The sequence below is a fragment of the Eptatretus burgeri genome, chromosome 21 (assembly GCF_056783735.1).
Source record: "Eptatretus burgeri isolate ZD-2024b chromosome 21, Ebu_testis_v1, whole genome shotgun sequence".
Taxonomy (NCBI): Eukaryota; Metazoa; Chordata; class Myxini; order Myxiniformes; family Myxinidae; genus Eptatretus; species Eptatretus burgeri.
Genome location: NC_140981.1, coordinates 1180695 through 1188043, shown reverse-complemented (window position 1 = coordinate 1188043; position 7349 = coordinate 1180695). Strand labels below are relative to the sequence as shown.

The following is a 7349-nucleotide window of genomic DNA, read 5'->3' as shown; positions in this document are numbered from 1 at the left end:
GTGGAGTTGGCCTTGAATACCATCAGCAGAGTTTGGAAAGTTAGGCACGATGCCAAACTGTATCAAAAAGACGAGATATGTCCAGAGAGACGGCCCTCATCTCATGTCTGACATTGAGGACCTCCATCCATTGTTGGGTGTGTCGAAGCAGCATGTCCAAGGTGGAGTGACCTGGTCTGAATCTGAATTGGTGATCTGAGATGAGGTTGTTGGAGAAAAGGAAAGATTTCTTATCAACTGCAATGATGGATTCCATGACCTTGTTGATGATTGGAAGTAAGCTGATATGTCTGAAATTGAGGGGATCCGTTTTCGCACCTTTTTTAGGTAGTGTAGTGATGTTGACTGATTTCCAAGCAGATGGAAGATAACCTTTGGCAAATGCAGGGTGAAAAGGACCGAGAGAGGAAGTGCAAGAGCAGCAGAGTAGGTTTTTAGGGCACGTGAGCTGATGCTGTCTGGTCCAGTAGCAGAGTCAGAGTTGAGGGATGACAGAAACTTTTCAACATTCTGAGGTGCAAAATACACAGTCCAGAAGCAGTTGGGTACCACGGAAAAGGGTGGGTTTAGAGAGTGACGGCTTGGGGACACAAGATTTGGAAGCAAACACAGAATTGAGGTATTCGACCTTCTCATGAGTGGGGTCAGCTGTGGGGCAATTTGAAGAGAGGGAGGGGTGCAGGGGAGCATACACCAGACACAGACTTAACAAGGTACCACCAGGTTTTCGAGGAGTGAGACAAGTTTGAAAGTTCATTCTTGAGATTGGACAGGTGTTATTTTCTGGCTCTCGTGAGAGTAGACACACACTTTGTTGCGGGCTTTGTAGAATGATCTGAGGTTGCCTTCTGTTGGATTGGCCTTCCAGGAGAATGCAAATTGTTTTAAGGCAACAATCTCAACTCAAGATCCAGAGGACCAAGGGCTGGAGGATCCAGATGGCCAGAGATAACTTGAGTTCTTGATGTAAAGGGCAACTCCGCTGCAGGAGCGTGGTTCAGGCCTATCAACCAACCGGGGAGAGACATGAACACGTCCTGTGGGAAGGATTCTGTTAAACAGACGATGTCTGGCTTATCGGCAGCAACCTGGAGTGAGACGTGTCAGTTTTCAACCGTGCGGAATCTAACCTTGTTCCGACGATCGTGGAGACCCTCGTCCTCACCACGGACTCGCTTCCGCTGGAAGATTGGAATACATTTGTCAACGTTGAATTCCTTGAAACGGCAGAACCACCGCTGACCTTTAACCTCGGGGTGCGTTGAACTACTCCGATGGATACATGGCCTCTACTACCACAATGTCTCAGTGGCTGTAAAACTTAAATCCGCCGATATGGATACATGTGGATACGTGCGGGTACGTCGTACGTGTATCCCATGTGACCTGGAATCAATTAAATAAATGAAGGAAATGACGTCACGTCGCATCAGCTGAGTACCACGTGGTATGATCTCGACGTACCCGAGCTACGATTGGCTCGGACGCCTCAAACGAATCATCACTTTGATGAAGACCACAAACAAAGACACATTTCCACTCTCGGGGTCAGGAAATTACTAAACCCTGAGAGAACACACGAAGATATCAATGAATCATCAGGTTTATTGAAATTGTTGTATCATTTGCAAGAGGTTCGAGGGAAATGTCACTCCGAATCACATTTTGAAGTGATATCTGTTGTGAACATATTTCATCAGAAATATTTGTACAAATTTCTTTCAACATCTTTGTGATTACAACTTGTTTTTCTCAAACCTCACGATGATATTACAAAACGTTCATCGTTATCCGGGGATTAAACAAAACATCTCCGCAAAGGCTTCCTTGTACAAAAAACCTTTAAAAAATCGTTTTAAATTAAAGCAGATTATTAGAGACTTGTATTAATATTATAAAAGATTTATAATTCCACAGATGAATCTCAAATGGTAAGATAAGGTTGAGAGGTGTAGTTTGGGTGATCTCGATGTGATACACGAAGCTTGGCCCGGATGTCACCCTTGTCCGACACAACTGCAAGACTCACAATTTCTCAGTCATGAATCAATGAACACATTATAATAAAAGCCATTGTTGCAGTTAAACATTGTCCATCAAATTATCAAACAATTAAAAGCTTCATGGAGAATATATAATCGATACATGTACATGATTCTAAATTCTTGCAATTAATTTCAATTATTTTTTAAAGGAATATATTTCTTATAATTATTGTTGCAACTGCAAAGTGTATCATCATTTGTGCATAAACTTAAAGTATTTATTTATTTGCCTTGATAAAGCTCGGTTAAATAATATTATTCAGCACTTTCCGGTGACTCTTGTGAAATACAGCCCATGTTTACTTAGCTCAGCTTATCTGATCAGCTGTGAGAGTTTCACAAGGATCTTTTACTGTGGCTCTGAGTGTCAGCAAGTTGTTTTATTTTTTTAAAGAAACATTTAGCTTTGAAGTTCAATAAACCCTCAGAACAGAGTATTTGTTAATGAGTATTTGTTAATTAACAAAGATCCAAAAATTGGATTTCACTTTTACAATTTCCTCCTCTTGTCCGATAAAGGACAATATCACATTTTAAAATTTGGAAATCTTCAATTCAAATTGATATTAGGATCAATTTCTCTGTCATCAAGAGCATACACCATCCTTATGGGGGGAATTGAGACCAGTCAGCCTTCACCAGGTGTTTCCTGGGAGCAGGGTAGTGACATGACTATACCTATATATGACTATATATACCTATATGACTATATATACCTATATATGACTATATATATATACCTATATATACTATACCTATATAGTGACTATATATGACTATACATGACATGACTATATGTCCAATAACCCCAACTTGGGTTATACAAGATCATAGACCTCCAATTAATCATAATTTATCATCATTATTAAGAATTGTTTGAATGTCGGATTTAAACGACATTAGTTTAAAATTTAAATGAAATTTTTACTCAATTTTGAATGCAATTTACACCCTCGACGGTCCTCGTACGGGTCGAGCCGTTAGCGTGCCCGACCTGTGCGCAACCTGAGGGGTTGCCCTAACCCTAACAAATCGGTTGCCAAAGTTCCGTCGGTCCAAATGTACATTTACAGCGGCAGCAGCCTTTATAATTCACCAACACGTGTCACACTAAGCCAATGGAAGAAACACAGCCATGAACTGAAACATTTAACAAATGTATTTAATAATAATGGGGGAAAAGGGGGGAGCACGCAAGAAGCAGAATTATCACGACTAATGAGATGCAAGTATGTACAGCAAAGAGCACTGAAACAATTCCTACTTACAGATGGGCCTACAAATACACACACACACACACACACACACACACACACACACACACACACACACACACACACACACACACACACACACACACACACACACACACACAATAACTGGTGGCCACAGCCTTTATTGAGGCCTCCAGCTCAGAGGGAAAGGCGAGCTGAAGACCAGAGCTTGCACTCGGACCTGTCCACCTCGTGTGGTCTTCGAGCTGGTGGGGTGGCGGGACTCGGACCTGTAGCAGCCCAAGCATCCACACGACCGGGCTCCCGGCGAACGGAGGCCGGCAGGGCGAAGTCTGGCAAGACGAAAACTGGCTTTCCACGAGAAGAACCACCACCGGAGACCTTTCGCGTGTGAGGCGAACGTGATCACCACTCGCGTCATAAGTTTTCTCTTCTCCCCGGAAAAACGGAGCCGGACCTTTATCCTTGCCGCTCCCTCAGGCGAACCTCGGTTGAAAATTATTGAAAATAATTCCAAACAGGAAATTAACTGTTTATAACAACGTCATAAATTCAACTTCCCCCCCCATCCCGAAAACACTCCCCGGCACTCATTGATGAACCTATGAAAGTTTGACGAAGATCCGATCGGCCATTTATGAGAATAATGGCGATACATACGACACGCAGACACAGAGACAGACAAATATCTCTTTTATGGTCGAGATAACTGTAAACCATATCACTGGTTAAATTCGCTCATGGAAGCAATCAACATGAACTGTCACACAAGGAGCTTCAACACAGAAGGGCATCTGATGAATCAAACATTGTGCAATGGTTGCCAACCCATGGTTGTTTGTCCGTGCTCTCTCCTTTACAAATACTGAGCATCGCGCAATGAAACAAAACGGACCATTTCAAAAAAAATTAGTCCGTTTGACTCAGTCGTAGTTCATAAGCACCGACCTCCAAGACTCGGAGCGGACCCTCCATCCATGACACCACCAAGTGTGGTTCAAAACAAAACGACCATAACAGGAATCGAACCCGCAATCTTCTGATCCGAAGTCAAGCACCCTTTCCGTAAGGAACACGACCCTAAAACTCCATCCACAACAACCCAGAAATATTCTCTCCTATCCGCAATGTCCACGGTCCAACATCACCAATCTCCGTCGTGTTTATTTGTATAATGTCAATTCCTATTGTTAATATTTAAACTGATTATAAAAAACATGTTTAAATGTTTCACTCCCACTCGAACACCTGATCCGGATGAATGAAACACTGGGAACGTTTGTGACGACCGATGAACCCACAATCCCTTTTTAACAATCTGGCCCCATCTGTCCTCATTGCAAAAAGCGGGTCTTGTTCACCACCAACACAGTTTCATGACAAACCGAACGTGCACAGATCTCTCACATTTCGTTGTGAAATCCTGGGTTTGTGTAATTTAAATAACTACCCTGAACGTTCTTCAAAGGTTCGCCATACTTTGAAAATGAATCACAAAATTCAAGGAAATTCCCTTTAAATCCCACTTCGTTTCCCTCGTGTTGTCCATGAACAGGAAATCCGAGGTTTGAGAGGAACTTGACAATCGAATCAACCTTTACCTGGTTCTCTCAAAGGTGTTTTTGTCCCTTTCCGAAAGCTTCACTGACACTGATCCTGTTTCTTCTCTCCGTTTGAAGCACCTGGTTCACGTTGTCTGCATGTGTCTATACAGGTTGTACATGTCAGCCATTGAGAGCGGTAACGTACTTGTAATTGTTTTAGACAGCCTGCTGGGTACACCCCGGTCCTGAAAGAAGAGGGGATTGTTCAACTGCAAATGTCGTGAGGTCTGCAAAATCATCGGGTGGGGTCATCTCGAGGAACTCCCCAGGCCAGATTGTTGATGAGCTTGGTGGTGCGTGCAGGACATGTGCTCATCTCACTTTGCATGGGTTGGAGAAAGCATGGGGTCGGGATCTGTCCACACAGGTGGAGGAGTCACCAACTCGTCGAATTGACACGTCGTTGCACACACTCAATCTGAACAACTAAACATTCTGAATATCGAAAACTGAACACGCCACCATTATGGCCCACCACTATTATGGCCCATCCACCCCGTTATGTCACATTCATTGCCATTATCCACGGCTTTATTGATATTAATTATTTCAAAGACGAAATCCAGTGCATCTCGAATCAGCATCTTGCTTTTTGCGAGAAACATCTTGAAGTCACTGATTGATAAGGTGAGTCCAAAGCAATGGTTTTAAATGGTTGAGTTGATCTCATGATGAACTTGGTGAGGAACACCACAAATCCTTCCCTGAATTTTTGATACTCCATCATTTGCTTGACCTTGACATTGATCCAGTCCGAGATTGTGCCATATCAGGACATCTTGCAGGGCCTTTTGGAGGGTTTCACCGGTCATATGTGGCACCTCATCAAATCCCAGTGATTCCTCATACACTTGGGAAAGCCGTCGTCAACCCACCTCAGACAAATATTGAACTGTTCTTTGCAAGAAATATCCATCGTTTCACCGACAATAACTGAGTACCAACCAGGACTGAATGTGGATCCACAAGTACAAGACCCATCTATGTTATCGGCTCGGTTCACAATCTCGGGTGACATGCAGTTGTTTTGGATGATAGAGTCCTCCATTTCCCGAATGTCTTTCCCAGCTCCCAGTTTAATTAGCTGGAACAAATATCTTTCAGCATCATCATGAGTCATGACATCTTGTGGGATGGCCCTGCCTGAACATATATTGTTTACATTGAATCTGGCATATGACTGCAGACAATGAGCTCCTTTCTGTGCCTTAACCGGTCTTCCTCCAATGCTTCATGAAGCTGCAAATCTATCCCAGTCCTTCGCAAAGTTTTCAGGTTTGGAATTTGTGTGAAGGTGATTTTTGCGTTTTTCCAAAAAAAAGATAATAAATTGACTCTCTTCTGTTGCTGTTACAAACAAAGCAACCTGTTTATTCCTCATCTCACACACTCAGCCGTACATGTTTCTCTCTCACCTCGAAGCTGCAATTAAGTGGTCATCTACATACTACGTACGCGTGGGGTTGTGAGACCTGAAATTGAAGAAATAGAACTCAGTAAAGAAAGAGGATGGAGGAGGAGAGAAGTGAGAAAAGGAGGGTAGAGGAGTCTGTTTGGAATTTGGAGGACAGGGAATTTTACAAGGTTGGAAGGAGGTTTCTGGGCGAGTCTAACTGTTCTGGCAGCTCCTCCTCCCCACACCCATCCCCAAGTGAATTTATGTTTAATTTACGTAGTGCAGGTTTGTTGGGCCAGATGACCTTCTCTCTCCGACATCAAATTGTTCCTTGTGAATCCGTGAGAGAGGAGTGAGGAGGGCGAAAGACTGAGGGTAAGGTGGAGTTAAGTTTCGATCTGAACTTGGTGTGAAAAGGTGTGCAACATGAGAAAAATAAATAATGTACCCTCAGCTGCACTACGTCCAGTCCATCAAGAGGTGGCGTTCCGAAAATCCAAACAATGTTTGGGATTAAATATATTCTCCCTTCTCGACGGTGACAAAATCATGTAATTGGAGGATAGATTTTATAATCAACCAGACGAACCGTGAACCAGTTGGTTTCCCATTGTGACAGCGGTCGATGAAAAAAATCATTTCATGAAAAAACTGAGATGGCTCCAGCGAACTCTCCCGCGGAGGTTGTTTGCATTGATTAAATACTCCCGAAGAGGACTTGACTGAATCGGGAATTGATTGTGACATCATATTTTTCGTTGCCAGATTTGAACGAAGCATGATACGGCACACCGCCGGAGAATGCTGAGGAATGTGGGCCGAAAATTTTTGCCTGATCGTGTTCGGTTTTGGCTTTATTTCGGGAACATTCATACATTCTCACATTCAAACATCCAAGATGAGAGTTTTGGTCATACATGGATTGATTGTGTTGCGAACTCTCATTTGGATAAAAATTAATTAAGTACCTTTGATTAAAAAAAAAAACTGTAACCACGGGCTCGTCCGGGATTCGAACCCGGGACCTCTCGCACCCTAAGCGAGAATCATACCCCTAGACCAACGAGCC

General features: G+C 43.1%; 1 non-coding gene across 1 annotated transcript; it reads right to left on the bottom strand.

Moving 5' to 3' along the window:
- Nucleotides 1-7277: 7277 nt before the first annotated feature.
- Nucleotides 7278-7349, bottom strand: TRNAP-AGG (transfer RNA proline (anticodon AGG)). Its single transcript has one exon. It is a non-coding gene; the product is annotated as a tRNA-Pro (tRNA).